This window comes from Bos grunniens, chromosome 10 (genome assembly GCF_055505025.1).
Source record: "Bos grunniens cultivar Pamir isolate PY7600 chromosome 10, Bosgru_T2T1.0, whole genome shotgun sequence".
NCBI classification, from domain to species: domain Eukaryota; kingdom Metazoa; phylum Chordata; class Mammalia; order Artiodactyla; family Bovidae; genus Bos; species Bos grunniens.
The window spans coordinates 61,271,822-61,293,772 of NC_141174.1; the positions used below are offsets into that span (position 1 = coordinate 61,271,822).

The 21,951-nt window shown below is 38.9% G+C and overlaps 1 protein-coding gene across 45 annotated transcripts in view; it reads left to right on the plus strand.

The window, feature by feature from the left end:
- Nucleotides 1-21,951, plus strand: part of LOC147364665 (uncharacterized) — a 523,181-nt gene that overhangs the window by 190,974 nt on the left and 310,256 nt on the right. For 3 of the 45 annotated variants that reach the window (XR_015134804.1, XM_086321640.1, XM_086321641.1), the window contains one exon: nucleotides 6,793-7,190. The exons of 41 other annotated variants lie outside the window; for them this stretch is intronic. The gene's annotated coding sequence lies outside the window, so the exon portion shown is untranslated. Of the gene's footprint in view, nucleotides 1-6,792; nucleotides 7,191-16,465; nucleotides 16,794-21,951 lie in introns of those variants that run through there. One more of the 45 variants, XR_015134815.1, reaches the window with a different exon arrangement.

A 21,951-nucleotide genomic window follows, 5' to 3' on the forward strand; every position in this document is an offset into this window, starting at 1 on the left:
TTGTGGTCACATGGTCATATCTGGTGTTTAAAAAGATCAATTCTTCAAAGCATTGTGTGTGTGTGTGTGTGTGTGTGTGTGTGTGTTTATCAAAGCTAAGAAGAAATTTAGGCCATTCATGTGGGAGACAATGGAAGCTTGAACTAAGTTAACAGTGAGGAGTAGTTCATCTACTCATTCATTCACTCAACAATTTTATACTGAACACCTCCGTATTAGTGTTCCCCAGAGAAACAGAGCTGATAGGATATATATTTATGTACAAAGAGATTTATTACAGAGAACTGGCTAATGTGATTATAGAAGCTGAGAAGTCCCAAGACTTGCAGCTGGCAAGCACGAGACTTGGACTTAGATTGGAACTTATATCTTCAGCTATCTCTCTGGCTTCTCAGCCCTGCAGTCCAAGTCCAAAGGCAGGAGAAGAGCAATGCCTAGCTTGAAGACAGGCAGAAAGAGTCAGTCACCTCACATTACTGTACGCCTAGAAATTTCACTGAGGTAGAAGATCCCTGAGCTTTTGTTGGATTTCCTACCCTCTAGCATACATATGTCTTATCAATAAGTCTGGAGCAGTTTCTGCTTATTGCTCACTGGGTCAAATTAGCGTAGCATCATCAATGTAATGAACCAGTGAGATATTGTGTGGAAGGAAAATGCAATAGATTCCCTGTAAACTAAATTATGACATAGGGCTGGAGAGTTGACATACCCTTATGTTGGACACTGAAGGACTGGTCTTGCTAGCTAAGAGCAAACAGCTTTTGGTGGCCTTTATTAACAGGTACAGAGAAAAAAGTATTTGCTAGATCAGTAGTTGCATACCAGGGTCAGTTCAGTTCAGTCACTCAGTTGTGTCCAGCTCTTTGTGACTGCAGCTCTATGGACTGCAGCACGCCAGGCTTCCCTGTCCATCACCAACTCCTGGTGCTTTCTCAAACTCATGTCCATCGAGTCAGTGATGCCATCCAACCATATCATCCTCTGTTATCCCCTTCTCCTCCTGCCTTCAATCTTTCCTAGCATCAGGGTCTTTTCCAGTGAGTCAGTTTTTTGCATCAGTTGGCCAAAGTATTGGAGTTTCAAGTTCAGCATTAGTCCTTCAAATGAATATTCAGGACTGATTTCTTTCTGGATTGACTGATTTGATTTCCTTGCAGTCCAAGGGAATCTTAAGAGTCTTCTCCAACACCACAGTTCCAAAGCATAAACTCAACATTCTATTCTTCTGGAATCACTCTCATTACCAAAATGTGCATTAGGATTTTCCAGGGAAACATAGCCAAAAGGTTGTGTATATATGTTACACATATATAACGAGGTTTACTATAAGGAACTGGCTCACCTGATTATAGAGACTGAGAAGTCTCAAGATTGGAAGTTAGGAAGCTGGAGACCCAGGAGAGCCAATGATGTAGTTCCAGTCTGAGTCTGAAGGCCTGAGAACCAGGAGAGCTGATGGTATAAGTTACTAGTTCAAGTCAGAGTATAAAAGCAGGAGAAGGCTACTGGTCAGCTTGGAGACACGTATATAGAACATGTCAATCCTTAGTCAGCCTTTTTATTCTGTTCAGGACACTCACATTGGGGCGGTGAGTGGTCTTTAGTCAATCTACTCATTCAAAAGCTAATATAATCCAGAAATACTCTCAGACAACATCAGAACAATGTTCCAGCAAATATCTGGACACCCATGGCCCAGCCATATTGACACATAAAATTATCCACGTAACGTTTGTTGTGCTACACACTTCTCCAGACAATGGGGGATTACATCAGTGAATAAAACAAAATTCACTGCCTTCCTTCACCTTACATAGTAGAGGGAGACAAACAATAAAGAAAACGAGAGTGAAGAACAGGAGTCTCCTCGACTTTGGCAAATATGTTGTGTGGTGACACAGCCTGGACCACGTGAGGGGAATGTGAGTCTGGAAGGAGCCCTCCTGCCTCCCACCTCCTCTTGCTCCCTTATCCCTCCTCAATTACCATATTCCTATGTGCTTTTAGTGCCCCGTTCCCTGCTATACTCTGTTGTATCATGCAAGTTTATTTATTGGGAGATGAGAGTCACATTTTGTTTTCAGTCCTTCTCCAGTATTCAGTGGCAAATTAAGTTTGAACAACCTGTTATTTAAATAGAAAAAGAGACACCTAGTATGTGTAAGCACCTGTGTGGTACCTGCTATGTTGCATATTACAAAGAAAAAGCCCTGAGAAATAGGTGTTAGTGAGTTGTAAGGAAGAGATCCCAACCACAAGATGGGATGATCAGGGGCTGCTCATGGGGCACTAGATCTCTGTGTTGAAGAATGGGTAGGATTTCAGAATATGAATTGGGGAGGATGGGAGATTTTCTAGGCCAGTGGTTCACAACATTGGTTGTATTTTGGAATCACTCTGGGAAATTCTAAAAATAATATGTGGGCTCTGGGCTGCACCTCCAGCAATATTGTTTAACTCAGTCTGGGGTGAAGCCTGACTATTGGGATTTTTAAATCCTTCCCAAGGGTTTCTAATGGACAGGTAAAATTGAGAAGCATTGTTTGAGGTAGAGGTGATCTAATGAGCAAATATGCCCAGTAAAAGTGAGTGCAAAGAGCAGCTGGGGATGGTGATGCCAGGTTCCTGAGGGATGTTCGTGTGTGTTTGACATGAAAAGTGTCATGTCAAAAGAAAAGCAGGAGATAGACTGTGGAATGCCACGAGGACCAAAGTGAGAATGTTGGGAAACTACTGAAGGATTTTTAGCAAGGAATAGCATGATCAAAGTGTGTGTGTGTGTGTGTTTAAGGGATATTATTTATAATTTGGAAATTAATTGCTTTGAAATAGAGCTTTGGCAGAATTAAAGATGATGGCAGACAGCACTAAATCAGCACTTCTCAGACTTCACTGTGCCTACAAAGAACCTGGGGATCTTGTTAACGTATAGATTTGATTCAGTAAGTCTAGGGTGGGGCTTTAGACTGCATTTCTAAGAAATTTCTCAGTGATTCTGATGTTGCCGATCCTTGAATATCAAGGTGCTTCTACTCACAGAGTTACTCTTATGGGAAACTGAGCTCAAACACAAGAACCACAATTTAAGAAAAGCCTTGGCTGTTCTTCATGATTATTTTCCGTTTTCCATAGGCTTAGTACGGGGAGTGTGTCTTATTCATCCTTGAGTTCTTATAGTGAATTGACAGTGCTTTGTATGGATAGAGACTCTGTACATTGACTAAATGAATGAATTATTCCTTACAATTAATCCTGTAATGCTACTGAAAAAAAAACTTAGCTCCCTCATGGCAACCATGCTTGTACTTTCCAGTTCTTTCTATTCCTTTTGGGAGAGAATTCACACTAATTTCCTCTGTATTATTGCTGCTTGTGATGGTTTCTGGTTAATTTTAAATATCTTTCACCAGGGAGTTTCTACAGCAGTTGTAGAATTCTGGCAACTTCAGTATTTCTTTTCCTGTATTTTGTATAACTTCATTACTTTTTATTGAATTTTATAAACAGCTATTCTTTTATAAAAGAACTAATCAAGTATTTGGGTCATACACACTTTCTCTCTCTCTCTCTCTCATTTAGATAAATATATACTCTGTCCAAATTGCATAGATTTCAGTTTTCAAGAAGGATGAAATATTTCTCAGTTTAATATGTCTAGATGAAACACATTTTCAAATATTTTGTACTAACCTCTATACTTTAATATCTAGCAATCTATCCTTCATTATGTTTAATGCATTCTAAAAAAGTATCCTGTGCAAAATCCACAGACAACTCTCTGGCATACAAAATGGGTTCATCCCCATAAAAATGCAAATTAACTGTGTGCAAATGTAGGCCTTGAGTATTTGTATAGAAAATAAGAAAAGCTTCTAACTGAGCCCCAAGGAACTCTATCCACAATGAACTGATCTGCAACTACAGTAGTGGCACTGGATACATTTCAGAGTCCTTCTCTGAAGATACCTGCTGAGTATTTAACTGGAGATTCAAGTTTTTAATCAGAAAATGGTCTGCTTGAAAAGAATTAAAGACCTGTTAGCACTTTGCAGAGCACAGTCATCCTACCTCCTGTCAGTCTGAGATTATATGGGTGTTGTAAATTTCCTGAATGAGAACAGAAATTGTGCAGTAAGTGGATCAAACTCTGAAATGATCAATGAACAAAGAGAAGTAATTATTAACTGGTGGAAAGCAAGAGCCTCTCAGCCTTTGATTGGTCTTTTATCAGGCCTATCTGGAACTGTGTGTGTGTGTGTGTGTGCAGGTGTTAGAATACCTGGTTTTATGACAATCACGTGCATGCGTGCTCAGTCACTTCAGTCATGTCCAACTCTCTGCGACCTTCTGGACCATGGCCCGCCAGGCTCCTCTGTCCATGGGATTCTCCAGGCAAGAGTACTGCAGTGGGTTGCCATTTCCTTCTCCAGTCATAAACTATGAAGTGAGTGAAGTGAAGTCACTCAGTCATGTCCGACTGAGTGCAACCCCAAGGACTGTAGCCTACCAGGCTCCTCTGTCCATGGAATTTTCCAGGCAACAGTACTGGAGTGGGTGCCATTTCCTTCTCCCATGGCAGTCACACACTGTGGCAAATAGTTGGCAGGAAAAATGTTGCTGACACTTTGTTACCAAGTTTATGTGTGTATATTCATGTCTTAGAAGTCTGATAAGTAGGATGTATGTATTACTGTATAATCCCCTTCATGGTTTTCAGTGAGTGAAGGCACCAGGAATATTCTATTGAAACTATCAAATACAAATCACCTTTCTCACTGTGTTTCCAAAAACATTATATCAGTTAGCAAATTACTCTTTCTGATAAGTTTAATCCCTGTGGCTTTTCATTTTGCCTGTCTCTAAGGCTGTGAAAGCAGAAGGAAACACATACAAGTCCTGGGACTCAGCAATCCAGAGGATCAATCCTCTGTGCATGATTCTAGCCAATTTGTCCTCCCTGGGGAGGGGGGCATTTTCCCTGATGAGATTCTTGGGGGTCCTGCTTCTCTCTCTCTCTCCCTCCACTTTTATTTTCTTTCCACAGCTGTGCCCTTAATGAGTTCCTGTTTCTCGCACTTGTTATTTCCAAGCGTTAGACCAACCTATGTTGTTTTCAAGTGATTCTTGAGTATATAATTATAAAGCCAACTGATCAATATAAAATTTTACTTTGAATAGCAGTTGTTGTTCAGCTGTTCAATCCTGTCCAACTCTTTGCGACTCCAGGGACTGCAGCACACCAGGCTTCCCTGTCCTTCATCATCTCCTGGAGCTCACTCAAACTCATGTCCGTTGAGTTGATGATGCCTTCTAACCATTTCATCCTCTGTTATCCCCTTCTCCTCCTGTCTTCAATCTTTCCCAGCATTAGGGTCTTTTCTAATCAGTCAGTTCTTCACATCAGGTGGCCAAAGTATTGGAGCTTCAGCTTCAGCATCAGTCCTTCCAATGAATATTTAGGGTTGATTTCCTCTAGAATTGACTGTTTTGATCTTTGCAGTCTGAGGGACTCTCAAGAGTCTTGTCCAACACTACAGTTCAAAGCATCAATTCTCTGGTGCCCAGCCTGTTTTATGGTCCAACTCTCACATCAAGACTTGACTACTGGAAAAACAATAGCTTTGAATAGATGGACCTTGTAGGCAAAGTAATGTCTCTGCTTTTTAATATGCTGTCTAGGTTGGTCATAGCTTTTCTTCCACGGAGCAAACGTCTTTTAATTTCATGGCTGCAGTTACCATCTGCAGTGATTTTGGAGCCCCCTAGAAAATAAAGTCTGTCATTGTTTCCATTATTTCCCCATCTGTTTGCCATGAAGTGATGGAACTGGATGCCATGATCTTTGTTTTTTGAATGTTGAGTTTTAAGCAAATGTTTCCACTCTCCTCTTTCACTTTTATCAAGAGGCTTTATAGTTCTTCTTCACTTTCTGCCATAAGGGTGGTGTCATCTGCCTATCTGAGGTTGTTATTTCTCCTGGCAATCTTGATTCCAGCTTGTGCTTTATCCAGCCTGGCATTTAGCATGATGTACTCTGCATATAAGTTAAATAAGCAGAGTGACAATATAAGCAGCCTTGACGTACTCCTGTCCGGATTTGGAACTGGTCTGTTGTTCCATGTCCAGTTCTAACTGTTGCTTCTTGACGTGCATACAGGTTTCTTAGGCGGCAGGTTTGGTGGTCTGGTATTCCCATCTCTTTAAGAATTTTCCAGTTTGTTGTGATCCACACAGTCAAAGGCTTTGGTATAGTCAGTGAAGCAGAAGTAGATGTTTTTATGGAATTCTTTGCTTTTTCTGTGATCCAACGGTAGTTGACAATTTGATCTCTGCTTCCTCGGCCTTTTCTAAATTCCACTTGAACATTTGTGAGTTCTTGGTTCATGTACTGTTGAAGCCTAGCTTAGAGAATTTTGAGCATTACTTTGCTAGCATGTGAAATGAGTGCGATCGTGCAGTAGTTTGAACATTTTTCTGGACAGCAGAAAGTTTTTCTTAAGCCTTTCTTATGTAGTGCAGTTTGTAAATGAGACATTTTCTAAGTTAGCATATGTTCTGGAGTCTGGCTCACTATGACAGTAAGAACTGAAAGCTGTTCAGGTTTTTCTCCTTTAATAGTATGTCTGTCTCCCTCCTCCTCTTTGGCAATGTCTGCCTTAAGCAGAGTGGTAGAACAGATGAGGAGTGCCAAAGAAGTCATGGCTCAGAGAGCAGAGGTGTCCTGTGTGCTTCTTATGTGGGGGGATTCTGGGTAGGACAAATTCCCTGGAAGAGAATGTTTTCTCACAGGCATGGCCTCCAGCCTGACTGGGAAGCAGAAGAGTTATTTGTGCCCCATGGTGGCTCACATTTAGTAAAGGAAGCCATAGGACTGTTAGGATGAAGTGAAGAACCACTGAAAGATGGGCAAGACCTGAATTGGAGGCCTCAACAGATACTCCCTGGACAAGACCCAGATTGACTCAAGAATAAGGTGGGTATTCATCCTCAGTGTCTGAATACCCTGAATACATCTGAAAACCTCGGAGGAGAGTGTGGGACCTCATGTTGATGAAGATTATCTTTGTCTTATTCTTGGAAAAAGAAATTCCCTTAAATTACTTAAACATAGAGTAATCTCTCTTGCATACTTGCACTTGTAGGCTTAGATTCATACTGACTTCATTACTGGGCTAATAAAAGTATATTTTTCCAGGTGGCCTACCATCTTCTTTTTAAGGTCATTTGTGTTGGAAGTCTTTTTTAAACATTTTCTCTCTCTCGCTTCCTTTTAGTTCTCTCAATTTTTTTTTTTTTGATGGTGTAATTGGAAGACTTGATGCCCATTTTTAAGTGGGGAGGGAGATGAATCATCAAGAAATAAAGCCAGTGACAAGAAGTTATGTGAGACAGAAGGGCCAAAGAATCACACTGATGGGTACTGAGACAGGGTGAATTCTGCATTGCTGTGGGGGCCAGGCCATTGCACACATTGGTGCAAAGAACTCTGAAAAAGACCTGAAGCCTTTTAATCCATTTGAGAACGAACAAAGAAGGACTTCCCGAGTGGTCTAGTGGTTAAGACTTCACCTTCCAATGCATGGGATGCAAGCTCGATCCTTTATTGGGGAGCTAAGATCCCACATACCTTGTGGCCAAAAAACAAAACAAAACAAACCATAAAGTAGAAGCAATATTGTAACAAATTCAATACAGACTTTAAAAACGGTCCACATAAAAAGTCTTTAAAAAAAAACACATAGGCATTTATTTATGAGAGGTAAGCTTAATTTTGTAGAATAGACAACAGCTAAGAGTTGTTACTGAGCTTACAAAATAATAGCCTGTTCCAGTTAGGACATCTTGTGTGTGGTCCCAGGCTGATCTGAGGTACAGGTTGAGGATTGCTGGGTGAAAGTTCTTCTCAGGAAGCTTCTATTATTGCCAAAGCCTATCTCTAGCATTGGAAAACTTGTCATCGGCTAAGATTTTTCCTGAAAAATCTCACCGCCATAATCCCTACAGATGCCATTTTGCCTCTCACTGAAGGTGGTCAATAAGGAAATTTCTTTATGAAAACAAAAATTGAGGGAAAGGAAGGATAAAAATGGAGAAGGGCATGGCAGCCCATCCAGCATTCTGCCTGGCGAATCCATGGGGTTGCAAAGGATTGGACTTGACTGAGCATCTGTGCATAAGGATAACATTAGCACAAGGCTGTGAATATTTAATTTTTCAATACTGGTGGTTGATAAATGTAAGAGTAGATTTCTCTGGTAAACTGGGACGACCCAGAGGGAGGGTATGGGGAGGGAGGAGGGAGGAGGGTTCAAGATGGGGAGCACGGGTATACCTGTGGTGGATTCACTTAGATAAAACTAATACAATATTGTAAAGTTTAAAAATAAAATAAAATAAAAAAAAACAGTTATGGCAAACTCAGTTAAGGCCCCCAAACTATGATTTTTAAAAATGCTTGGAAAATATAGAGCCTAGAATATTGGGGGAGGCAGGCCCTGCTGAGGACACACTAGTGCTGAGGAACTACTCCCTGGTGGGGGAGGCAGAGGTGTGGTCAATCATGGCAGAGCCTCAGCACCTGTGTGGAAAAGCCCCTTTGCTGTGGGGGAGCTATGATTTAGACAGGTTATGTGCAAGGTCGGAGAAATCAAAAAGAATCCAGAAAGTTGTACAGAGGTTTGGAGTCAGGAAGAACATTGAGGAAACAGCCCACTGGAGACAGAATAAGGAAAATAGAGGCAATGACTGGAGAAGTCTTGAAATTCCAAATGGCAAGTCAGAGCTGGTAAGGACTTATCAGATGCATCTGGGGTCTCACCCTCCTGGATATAATGGAAGCTGAGTGGAATCAGGTGTGTACGTTGGCCCTGACAAAGGAGACTCCAACTTAACACGGGGTAGCAGCTTTTTGATAAGCAGTCCTCTCCTTTCTTGGCACTTCCTTGTGTGTGTGTTAGTCATTCAGTTGTGTCCGACTCTACGACCCAATGGATTATAACCCACCAGGCTTTTCTGTGCATGGGATTCTCCAGGCAAGAATACTGGGGTGGGTTGCCATTTCCTTCTCCAGGGAATCTTTCTGATCCAGGGATCGAACCCAGGTCTCCTGCATTGCAGGAGAATGCTTTATCGTCTGTGCTACCAGGGAAGCCCTGGCACTTCCCTACTCTCATCCTACTCAGAAGACCTCTAATTTCTCTCCCACATGTCAGGGAGAAATCCACCTCCTTATGTGGACCCTTTACCCAACACGGTAAGCTCCACGTCTTTTTCTGGACTGGTTCCTTCTTCTCATGACATAGGTGACTGCTGTTTTTGTCCTCCTCTTGACTGAGTCGCCTTAATGGAATCAGGCAAATGGTGCTTGACGGTGATATTTTTAATTGAAGCGGCTCTTTCATCAATATATAAATATAGAACAGTGCCAATTGTGAACCTCCATTATAATTCAAGTTTTTACATTTAATTTTTATGTCTTGGGTGGGCTGTGGGCTGCAGGGGGCAGGGTGGTCCAGGTGGCAGACTGGGTCGGACTGGGAGGTGGGGAGGGAACTGAGCCTGCACTGGGCATCACAGGTAAGAAGCTGCCACCACCGCCATCTTCTCTTCTGCCCCAGTGTCTCCGTCTCACTGGCTCCTCTCCTTCCCGAATGGCCAAGTTTTTAATATTAGCAACTGTTTTACTTTCTACCACTCATGAGTGTTTTGCATTTGGCACTCAGTGCCAATCGTGAACCTCCATTATAATTCAAGTTTTCCTGGGGGTAGGGAACCCCTGTTAAACCTTGCATGATGATTCTTGTTCTGTATCCAGTATACTTTCAGATCCAGTGGTCTTTCCTGACACTGCTTTCTTATGCATGTCTCATCTTTTTAACTCTCATGGGAACACCATTTACTTTAATAAAATTCACAGATCTTAAGGTATGGTTTGATGAATTTTGACAATTCTCTACATGTAGGTAACATCCACTCAAAGTAAGCTATAGAACAGTCCATCATCCCATAAAGTTGCTCTGTAACTCTTTCCAGTCAGTTCCCCTACCCCCAGGAAAACTAGTGCCTTATTTCAATCCCCATGGGTTAGTTTTGCCTGTTCTTGTACTGGGTATGAATAAAATAATTTATCATGTGCTCATTTGGGTCCAGTTTCTTTTATCTAATACTGTTTAAGGTTTTAAGATATTCATTTTGCATGTATTGATGGTTTGCTACTTTTCACTGCCGAATAGTAATACATTGTGTGACTATATCACAATTAGTTAACGCATGCTACTGTCCGTAAACCGTTGAGCTGTTTCTAGTGTGGAGGTATTATGAATGCGATATTTATCATCTTTCTTTCACAGGTCTTTATTTGTTTTGTGGGCATTTAAACATGGTGGGTAAATATCTAGAATTGATATTGCTGGGTCATATGGTATTTCCAAAGTAGTTGTGCTATTTCACATTCCCATCTAATCGCCTCACGTCCTTGTCAGCATTTAATGTTGCCTACTAGTCCAGTCTTTCTAGCAGATGAATATGGTATCTCATTGTGGCCTTAAATTGCATCTTCTTGATGATTAATGCTGTTGAATGCCTTTACATATGTTTTGTGGTTATTCCTTTATCATTTTTCATGAAGTGTTTGTTCAAATATTTTACCCATTTTAATTATGTGGTTGGTCTTTTTTATTATTGAATCATAGGGTTTAAAAATATATTTCATCATATTTATGACAAAAATAATATATATAATATGTAACATATATGTACTATATTCTCCTGTCTGTAATTTGCTTGTCTTGTTAATAGTTTTTTTTTTTTTGAAAAGCAGAATGTCTTAGTTTTTATGAAGTCTGATTATTAAACTTAAAATTTTATGATTAGTAGTTTTTATATTATTCTGCCTATGATATATTTGCCTTTACCAAGGTCACAGAAATAATTCTTATTTTCTTGTAGAAAACTGTGACTTATATTTTCATTATCCATTTAGTTTTGACAAGAAGTCTTTTATATCTCTTGATAGATTTTTTACATAGATATTTGACATTTTATGGTAATATTTTAAACTTGTTTTAAGATTTTAATTTTTGTATTATTTATTGTTAGTGGAAATACAAATGACTTTCAAAAACATGTTAAATTAATTATGTTAGTACCTTTAAAAAGACTTCTTAGGATTTTCTAAGTGTACAATCATGTCAACTATGAATACAATTTTTTTTTTTGCTTTACACTTTCCTGTCTCATAGTTTCTACTTTCTTTTCTTGTGTCATCTACTGGCAGGAACTTCTATTATAGTGTCAAATACAAGTGATGAGAGTGACTATTTTGTCTTGTTTCTGATCTTAGGTGAAAATCATTTAGTCTTACAGCATTGAGGATAATATTATTTCTCAGTTCAGTTCAGTCACTCAGTTGTGTCTGACTCTTTTCGACCCCGTGGACTACAGCACGCCAGGCTTCCCTGTTCATCACCAACTCCTGGAGCTTACTCAAACTCATGTCCATTGAGTCGGTGATGGCATCCAACCATCTCATCCTCTGTCATCCCTTTCTCCTCCTGCCTTCAATCTTTGCCAGCAGCAGGGTCTTTTCCAATGAGTCAGTTCTTTGCATCAGGTGGCCAAAGTACTAGAGTTTCAGCTTCAGCATCAGTCCCTCCAATGAATATTCAGGACTGATTTCCTTTAGGACTGACGGGATCTTGCAGTCCAAGAGACTCTCAAGAGTCTTCTCCAACACCACAGTTCAAAAGCATCAATTCTTTGGTGCTCAGCTTTCTTTATAACTCTCAAATTCATACAGGCAGTTCAGTTGCTCAGTTGTGTCCTACCCTTTGCCACCCCATGGACTGCAGCACGCCAGGCTTCCCTGTCCATCACCAACTTCTGAAATTTACTCAAACTCACGTCCAGTGAGTCAGAGATGCCATCCAACCATCTCATCATCTGTTGTCCTCTTCTGCTCCCCTCTTCAATCTTTCCCAGCATCAGGGTCTTTTCAAATGAGTCAGTTCCTCTCATCAGGTGGGCAAAGTATTGGAGTTTCACCTTCAACATCAGTCCTTCCAGTGAATATTCAAGACTGATTTCCTTTAGGGTAAACTGGTTGGATTTCCTTGCAGTCCAAGGGACTCTCATGAATCTTCTCCAACACCACAGTTTAAAAGGATCAATTCTGTGGTGCTCAGCTTTCTTTATAGTCCGACTCTCACATCCATACATGACTACTTAAGAAACCATAGCCTTGACTAGATGGACCTTCGTTGACAAAGTAATGTATCTACTTTTTGATATGCTGTCTGCTACTGCTACTGCTGCTAAGCTGCTTCATCATGTCCGACTCTGTGCGACCCCTGAGATGGCAGCTCACCAGGCTCCCCCATCCCTGGGATTCTCCAGGCAAGAATACTGGAGTGGGTTGCCATTTCCTTTTCTAATGCATGAAAGTGAAAAATGAAAGTGAAGTCGCTCAGTCGTGTCCGACTCTGAGCAACCACATAGACTGCAGCCTACCAGGCTCTTCCGTCCATGGGATTTTCCAGGCAAGTGTACTGGAGTGGGGTGCCATTGCCTTCTCTGGATATGCTGTCTAGGTTGGTCATAATTTTTCTTCCAAGGAGTAAGCGTCTTTTAATTTCATGGCTGTAGTCATCATCTGCAGTGATTTTGGAGCCCCAAAAGATAAAGTCTGTCACTGTTTCCACTGTTTCCCCATATATTTCCCATGAAGTGATGGGATCAGATGCCATGATCTTAGTTTTCTGAATGTTGAGCTTTAAGCCAACTTTTCCCACTCTCCTCTTTCACTTTCATCAAGAGGCTCTTTAGTACTTCTTCACTTTCTGCCATAAGGGTGGTGTCATCTGCATATCTGAGGTTATTGATATTTCTCCCAGCAATCTTGATTCCAGCTTGTGCTTCATCCAGCCCAGTGTTTCTCATGATGTACTCTGCATATAAGTTAAATAAACAGGGTGATAATATACAGTCTTGACATACTCCTTTCCTGATTTGGAACCAGTCTGCTGTTCCATGTCCAGTTCTAACTGTTGCTTCCTGATCCTGCATACACATTTCTCAAGAGGCAGGTCAGGTGGTCTGGTGTTCCCATCTCTTGAAGAATTTTCCACAGTTTATGGTGATCCACACAGTCACAGTAGATGTTTTTCTGAAACTGTCTTGCTTTTTCAATAATCCAGCAGATGTTGGCGATTTGATCTCTGGTTCCTCTGCCTTTTCTAAAGCCAGCTTTAACATCTGGGAGTTCATGGTTCACATACTGTTGAAGCCTGGCTTGGAGAATTTTGAGTATTACTTTATTAGCGTGTGAGATGAGTGCAATTGTGCGGTAGTTTGAACATTCTTTGGCATTGCCTTTCTTTGGGATTGGAATGAAAACTGACCTTTTCCAGTCTTGTGGCCACTGCTGAGTTTTCCAAATTTGCTGACATATTGAGTGCAGCACTTTCACAGCATCATCTTTTAGGATATGAAATAGCTCAACTGGAATTCCATCACCTCCACTAGCTTTGCTCATAGTGACGCTTCCTAAGGCCCACTTGACTTCGCATTCCAGATGTTTGGCTCTATGTGAGTGATCATACCGTTATGATTATCTGGGTCATGACGATATTTTTTGTATAGTTCTTCTGTGTCTTCTTGCCACCTCTTCTTAAGATCTTCTGCTTCTGTTAGGTCCATACCATTTCTGTCCTTTTTTGAGCCCATCTTTGCATGAAATGTTCCCTTGGTATCTCTACTTTTCTTGAAGAGATCTCTAGTCTTTCCCCTTCTATTTTTTCCCTCTATTTCTTTGCATTGATCACTGAGGAAGGCTTTCTTATCTCTCCTTGCTATTCTTTGGAACTCTGCATTCTTGCTTTTCTCCTTTTCCTTTTGCTTCTTTTCTTTTCACAGCTATTTTTAAGGTCTCATCAGACAACCATTTTGCCTTTTTGCATTTCTTTTTCTTGGGTACGGTCTTAGTACCTGCCTCCTGTACAATGTCACGAACCTCCATCCATAGTTCTTCAGGAACTCTGTCTATCAGATCTAATCCCTTGAATCTATTTATCACTTCCACTGTATAATCATAAAGGATTTGATATTATTTCCAGGTGCCCTTTTTTATATTTAAGGAGGTTTCAATTCCTACTTTGCTGAGAGTGTTAATTTTTTTTAAAGTTAGCAGATGGTTGTTTAATTTTGTCAAATGTTTTTAATGCCTTTATTAAGATGGTCACATGTTTAAAAATTTTTTTCTGTTTGTTTTCCATTTTCTTATTTCTCTTATGGGTCATTGAGTTTGATTTGCTAATATTTTTAAATAACTTACAGAAATATTACTCTATTATTTTATTTCTTATAATATCTTTATCAAGTTTTGGTATCAGAATTATGCTGGCTTTGTAAAATAAATTGGAAATTGTTTCCTCTTCTATTTATGAAAGAGTTTGTGTAAGATTGCTTTTATTCTTTTTTAGTGACTCCAATTACATATTAGTTATGCATGATTTGATAGTATCCTACCAGTATCAGAAGCTTTGTACAGTTTTTTCCTATTCTTTATCTTTGTACTATTTTCTGAATGCATTTTAATTCACTGACCCTTTATTAACTCTTAAACTTATCTAATGATTTATTTATTTCTAAGATCACATTTTTTAGTTCTAGAATTTCTTTTGGATTATCCTTAGAGTTTCTGTTTTCCTGTTAAGATTTTCTATCTGTTCACACATGTTGTTTATTTTATCCACATTAACATATTTAACACATTCATAATACTTATCTTAAACATTGTCTGCTAATTTCAGTATCTGGGTTTTCTCTTGGTATGCTTCTGTTGATTGTTTTCCCTCTTATTTGGAGTCATGTTTTCATGCCTTCATATTTCTGATAAACTTTTATTGTTAATATTATGTGTTAAAAAATCTGATAGAAACTGAAGTAGATATCATTTGCCCCAAGAAAAGGCTCAAGTTCATCTGGAGTTACTATGATTCCCCTATAAAATGTTAAGTTATTTATTTGCCCACTCTATACTGGTATTTTGTCTGCTTTACCCTTGAAAATTTGATTTTTTCTGGTCTAGTATATGGCATACTCAAATAAGATATTTGAATTTTATGTTTCTAGGGCAAACAAAATAAAACAAAAAAATCTTTTACATTGTGGGTAGAAACCAAAGGTAGCACCTCAAAGGGTAACAAACATATTGTTTGTTCATTCCTTCTAAATATTTATTTTAGTAATTGTAAACAAAATAAATGAGTGTGTAATTATTACTGAGATTCAATATTAATCACAAATCTTGGAAAAATAACACACACACACAAATTCCCTTTCTCACTGGATCACATTTGCAGCTTAATTTTTTTATTTATGAGTCTGTCCTCTTGTCAGGTAGAATAAAAACTCCGTAAGTTTAGGCACTTTATTATATCCACCTATGAACTTTTTCTGTTTCAAGTAGGAAGACCCAACAACTAAACTCCACACGTGTTGGCTCTCTGCTTATGTCAGGTGTAGGGCAAACTTGTGTTCAGCGGTACATTCAAGTCAGTGCCAGGATTTATGTATCCCATGATTTTTTGGTGACCAGATAAAATCTTACATTTAGTTAATGCAGATGAAACTCATATCTTGAAAATTCTGATTGAAGGTAACTGACTGCAGTTGAAGGTAACTGTGAAATTGTCCCTTTGTATAAATGGGGCAGGGAGGGGAAGAAATAAACTTTTTTTTTTTTGAGGAGTTTGACATTTCATAGTTGTATTGAATGATTTGGGCTTCCCTGGTGGCTCAGTGGTAAAGAATACCTGTCAATGCAGGAGATGTGGGTTTGATCCCTGGGCTGGGAAGATCCCCTAGAGAAGGAAATGGCAACCCACTCCAGTATTCTTGCCTGGGAAAACCCATCCACAGAAAAGCCTGGTGGGCTACAGTCCATGGAGTCACAAAAGAGTTGGATGTGACTTAACTACTAAACAGCAACAGCAACAACAATTGAATGATTGGCTTGAAAGGTCGGAACCCTATAGCACTCCTCCCCATCATGAGATGTCTTAAGCTCTTCTCCATTCTTGAATACTCTCAGTACAAAATTAGGAACTGTGCTATTTTGTTTTTCTTACATTGAACAATTTGGCTTTTTGTGTGTGTGTTTGTGTTTTATTGTTCAACATTAATGTAGACCTTAGCAATGTTCTATGTTGCTGATGCTGGGTATAGATTTCAAAACTCTTAAGGAGGATACTCTAAGGTATTTGTGTCACCAGGATGCCAAAAAATTACCTGGGAAAAACCTTCTTAAAAACTACAGTGATTAGAACTAAAGGAATTACAAATATGAAAAAAGCTCACATGTTGTCCCCAGAGGCAGATGTGAAATGAGATTCATTTTCTAAATTATCAGAGGAAAAAATATTTTAACAGAACTAATTTGAAACATTTGTCTGTATTATTATAGGAGGAGATAGGTAACTAGATATTTTTGGGAATGAACTCTGTTTCAGAATTTAACGAAGAAAAATATCCTTGCCTTCATGAAGCCTTCTCAAGTGAAAATCTGAGGGATAGATAAATGTTTGTGATGAGTACCCTAGCCATGATTTTGGTCCAGATGTTTTATTTCCTATGATGTCCCTATTTAATTAGCAGCAGATTCAATATAGTCACAGATGTGAGCCAGTGAAATGATGATGATGAAACCATTACACGGTATAATTGTTTTAGCTGTTCCAGTTGTTTTTTCTTTCTTCTCTAATGGCCTATCATGTACTCTCATCACAAATAAAATGTTGTGTTTGGTAATGGCTCCCTTTGAAATTATTTTTCTTAAATGATTTTGGATTTTCTAGATGTTTTGTGTAAACTTGCAGTTGATAACATGGTAAGACAAGGAAACAAGCCAATAACACAGTGGATTAGAAGATTGTTCCACTTAGAACATTGAATTGTTGGATGCAAATTTGTTGGACTTTTACATATGCATATATATATATATATATATGCATTTGCATCTCTATGTTAAAGAAGAAAGACATGTTGGTTTTGGATTAGAAATCTAATTAGGGACTCTAGCTACTAGTATAATGATTCTTAGCTGTTTCTGAACAATTTATCCTAATTTGCTGAAACATGCTTTTATTTCTTTTACCCCTGTGCACCCTTTCCTTTAATACATTCTGTACCAATCAGGGTATCAGAGTGCAGTTCATGTATGTCCAAGGGAGCTACTGAGTGTTTCAGAAATTTAAGTTTATTAGTGTGGCTGTAATTTTATTCTACTACTTAATGCAATACAAGCAAAACAATGCAAGTACATTCTCACTGTCCATAATGGTTTACAGGGAAACATTCTGGAATTCTATAAAACTGTAGTCATTATTTCCTGTGTTCAGGTACGCCAAAGCTGAATCATTGCCTTGCTGTAGAATTTGAGGTATGTCTTAAATAAAGATTTTTATTTTTGAAGAAACATGAAGATATTAGCATGGCATTGCTTCACTAATTCTCTAATAATGACTCAATAGATAGTGTCAGAGTGATGCTTTAGTATAGTATTTATAAATCTAGTAAGTTGGTGTTGTTCAGTCACTAAGTCCTGTCTGACTCTTTGCAACCCCATGGACTATAGGATACCAGGCTTGCCTGTGCTTCACTATCTCCCAGAGTTTGCTCAAATTTATGTCCAATGAATCATTGATGCTCTCTGACCATCTCACCCTCTGCTGCCGCTTCTCTGTTTGCCTTCAGTCTTTCTCAGCATCAGGGTCTTTTCCAATGAGTCAGCTCTTCGCATGAGGTGGCCAAAGTATTGGAGCTTCAGCATCAATAAGTAAACTGATGTAAAAATGTAAATATCCCAAATAATATCTTTCCTTCTATAAACAGGCTATGCCTATTTATATAAATTCACTATATTATTACAATAAATTTGTCTATGGTTAAGCAAGTGTATGTATTTGAATTTGATTTTTTTCTATGGAGACTTTCTGTTGGATATTTTAGGGTTTCTTGATTTTAGCAATGCAATTTTGTTCTTCCCCTTATTGTTGATGATGGGCATTAAGCAAAATGGTAAATAATAAATTTGTCTTTTCGTGGTTTTCCACCTCTCCTCTGTATGTGTGTTCTTCCTGATATATAATAGAAACAAGAAGAAAAATATTTGTAATCATGGCTGTGTATTTTTGTGCTTCCATGCCCAGTAATAGCTGTAAATGGACAGTTAGAACAATCATAGTCTGACAGGACAAGGCAGCTGAAGGCTCAGATCCCTTAGTATTAGAAGTCTAGATTATCTCACTAGATAAATAATCCAGGCCAGCTAACATGTTGGCTGAAGATAAGGGAACTATAGAATGGCAATTGGAGAAGAGAAGTAATGAGTTTCAATTATAACATGATGACCAGCTTTACCAATAGAGACTAGAACTTAGTTTTTCTTTTTCTTCTTCTTCTTTTTTCTTTTGACTGCATTGCATGGCTTGAGGAATCTTAGTTTCCTGACCAGAAATTGAACCCATGCAGTGAAAGCACAGAATTCTAACCACTGGACCACCAGAGAATTCCCTAGAACTTAGTTTCCTAACCATCTATAAGTCATTTTTGGTGACTGAAATTAGCCAGCCTTTGGAAGGAGTCACTTCTCCTTGAGGGGAGAATTTAGATCTTTTTTTTCTCAGAAGAGGACAAAAGAGAATCTCCATGTCCCAGGGTGTTCACTGTGTTGGGCTAGTTTAAGCACATCCCTGGGTTTGCTTAGCCAAGATTTTTTTGCTTGATATTGTAGAAGAGTCTCTAGGAATGTTGCCTGAAACTAAGTGTATCCTTGCAGACCTTAAAGGAGTGGTTTCAGTATTCAGGAGAGGGAGGTCCCGTGAATGCTGTTTTTGTCTTCTATTGGGGCAGCTGTTCTCAGGCCCCCACATTGCTCGTGGTCATGATCTTGCTTTGTCTTTCCTCAAGCACCTTAAGAGCTTCTCACCTCTCTCCCAGAGACTTCACCATCACTGTTGAGGCACAAGATTCCATTGGGTCTGCTGGTGGGAATGTGGAGGGAGGGCAGTGCCTGAGTGTGCACCTGCCCCTGACTTTCCTCTACGAACTTGCAGGTGCTGCCAGTGCCATCTTGGGATCTGGCTTTCTAAGCTTTGCCAGATTGGCTGGTGTGGTACAACCTGAAAGTGCCAAGGACTTCATGTTCCATGGGGCAAACAAGTCCTTAGGTATATTCTTGTCCCTTTCACATCCCTGTGGACTATAAAGAGGAATAGTTCATACTTCCTTTGTGAAGACATCTCATGAGACAAGGCACTCATCTGCATTTGGTGGAAGGGAAGCTGAGTCTAACTGGGGTACCCTCTCCCCATTACTTGTTCTCCCTCCTTTCCTGTCTCATCCTCTCATACGTACTACTTCTGTTTCCAGGAATAGCAATTCCCAAAAGAGTATTGGCTTGTAAATTTTGGCCATGAACACTTTTGTAGGAAGGGGTTGATAATCTGGTTAGGGGAAAGAAGTTTGCCTTGTTCACCCCAAATCACATATTCAAACACCTACCCTACAATGGTTTTTGTGTATTAACCAATTCATTTCCAGCCATTCAGCAAGGGCAGTTAAAACTGCCTTCAGAGGGTGTTAGCTAGTGTCCAGGTGTGAAGTCATTAAGAGTTGTACTGGCTGAGCTTTGTGTCTTGAAGATCAAAACTTCAGTGAATACAAGGCAATGATGCTTTTATTGCTGACAAACTGACTGGAGGGACTCAGAATTATATGGAAGCAGCATTTCAAAAATCAAAAGGCACCTTTACAGCACATTAGGGCTTTGTTATGTTCTGAGTTATAGAATACAAGTTCTGGAGCTTTTCAAACTTCCTTTAAAAGAGGTACTTCCTTCCAAATGCTTGTTGTTTTTAGGAGATGAAAGCTGAAAATCCTGTCTGATGAGGTGCTTAAGAACTCTAAGTGTATAATGGTGACTTAAGATGGAAATAGCTATTTTGACCTTTCTATTTTCAGTTGGTTAAAAAAATCAGCAATAGCAACAGTAATAAGCTTTTACTTTTAAGTGTTTTGGAAAAAAAAGGTTAATTTTTTTCAGATCCATTTAATAAAAACGAAGTAAATGAACATATAAAGTGAGATGAGATAACCTTATTTATATTCAGAGTTGAGGTATATAGTATTTGATATTTTTGATTTAAAGATTTAAACTATGGAGGAAACAAAGAATATTTAAAGTTGGATTCTAAAAATCAAGGGCAATTTAGACCACAGTGCATCTAGCCTAAAGGTACCCATTGGTTAAAGTTACTTTTTCACTTTTTGTAATCCTGACTCTATTAAATACGATGGGGAACTATATTCTTATATGGAGAAAATATGTTCTGGTTGAGATTAGTAGTTTTATATGGTTAACCTAAAAACTTTTTTTTTTTTAGCCCAAGCAAGGCTAGAAAACAAATGACAAAATATATGGAAAGTTTAAAAGAGGAAAAAAATGCAATCACCTTATAGGTTTATTAAACATGATTTTAATGCTCTAAGAGGGATAAGGAAGGTAACCACTTCCTTACTAAAGAATTTGACTACGAGAGAAATGGTCCTTGAAGGACCATTGATACTGCTTATGGAATTTGTAATCCTTATTTTGTAGGAGTGAAATTGGATACAGGGAATATGGTTGTATTAGTTTTCTATTGCTATGCAACAAATTACCTCAGCTGATGAAAGCAATAGGAAAGTGTTAGTTCAGAGTTCTATGTGTCATAAGTTCAGGCAGGGTCTCTTGGCTCTCTGCTTACGAGGTCAAAATCAAGATGTGCGTTGGGCTGGGCTGACCCCTTATCCAAATGTTCTAGGGAAGAATCTGCTTTCAAGTTCATTCAAATTGTTGACAGCATCCAGTCACTTGTGACTGTAGTTCTGAGGTCCCTGTTTCCTTGTTGGATATCAGTTAGGGGTACCTTCATCTCCTGGAGGTTCCTTCATCTTTAAAATAGCAACTACTCTTCAAATCCTTCTCATACTTCCAATATCTTCTGATTCTCTCTTATGCCTTCCTCTTTGTCACCAGCATGAGACATCTCTTTATTTTTAAAAGCTGAAGTAATTATAATAGATCAGAACAACTTGAATGTGTTCTTTTAAAATTTATTGGAGTATAAGTGATTTGAGATGTGTTAGTTTCTGCTGTATAGCAAGTGAATCAGTTGTACACATAACATATTCATATATCCACTCCTTTTTAGATTCTTCTCCTATATAGGTCATTACAGAATATTGAGAAGAGTTCCCTGTGCTATACAGTAGGTTCTTATTAGTTATCTATTTTATATATAGTAATGTGTCAGCTGCAGTCTCCATTTATACCTTTCCCCCCTGATAACCAAAAGTTTGTTTTCTACATCTGTGATTCTATTTCTGTTTGTAAATAACTTTATTTGTACCGTTTTTTAGATTCCACATATAAGTGATCTTATATGATACTTGTCTTTGTCAGACTTACTTCACTTGGTATGACAATCTCTAGGTCCATCCATGTTGCTGCAAATGACATTTTTTGTCCTTGATGGTGGTTTTTAAAGGTCATCTTTTTAAGAGTAAACTGTGGCATGTAATATAACACAACCACTGAAGTGGTGCTTCATCACATTCACAGGCTTCAATAATTAGACTGAAATCTTCCATTTCTAGAAATTCTGTGTACCACAATGGTTTTGCAATTTTGAGGGAGGAAGAACAGTTAATTTAAAAATTTACCTTCCTATCTTTCCTGTTTTCCTTTTCTCCCAATTCAATCAAGTTCTCTGCCTTCTTCCTGTTGTCTTGGAATAGAAGTATGGCTGACTGAAAAGCAGAAATCAACTCTGATTCTTCCTGGCTTACGTTTTGAAAACTTAAGCCAAGGGATGGTAGAAGTTGCCTGGCTATAGATAATTTTTTTGT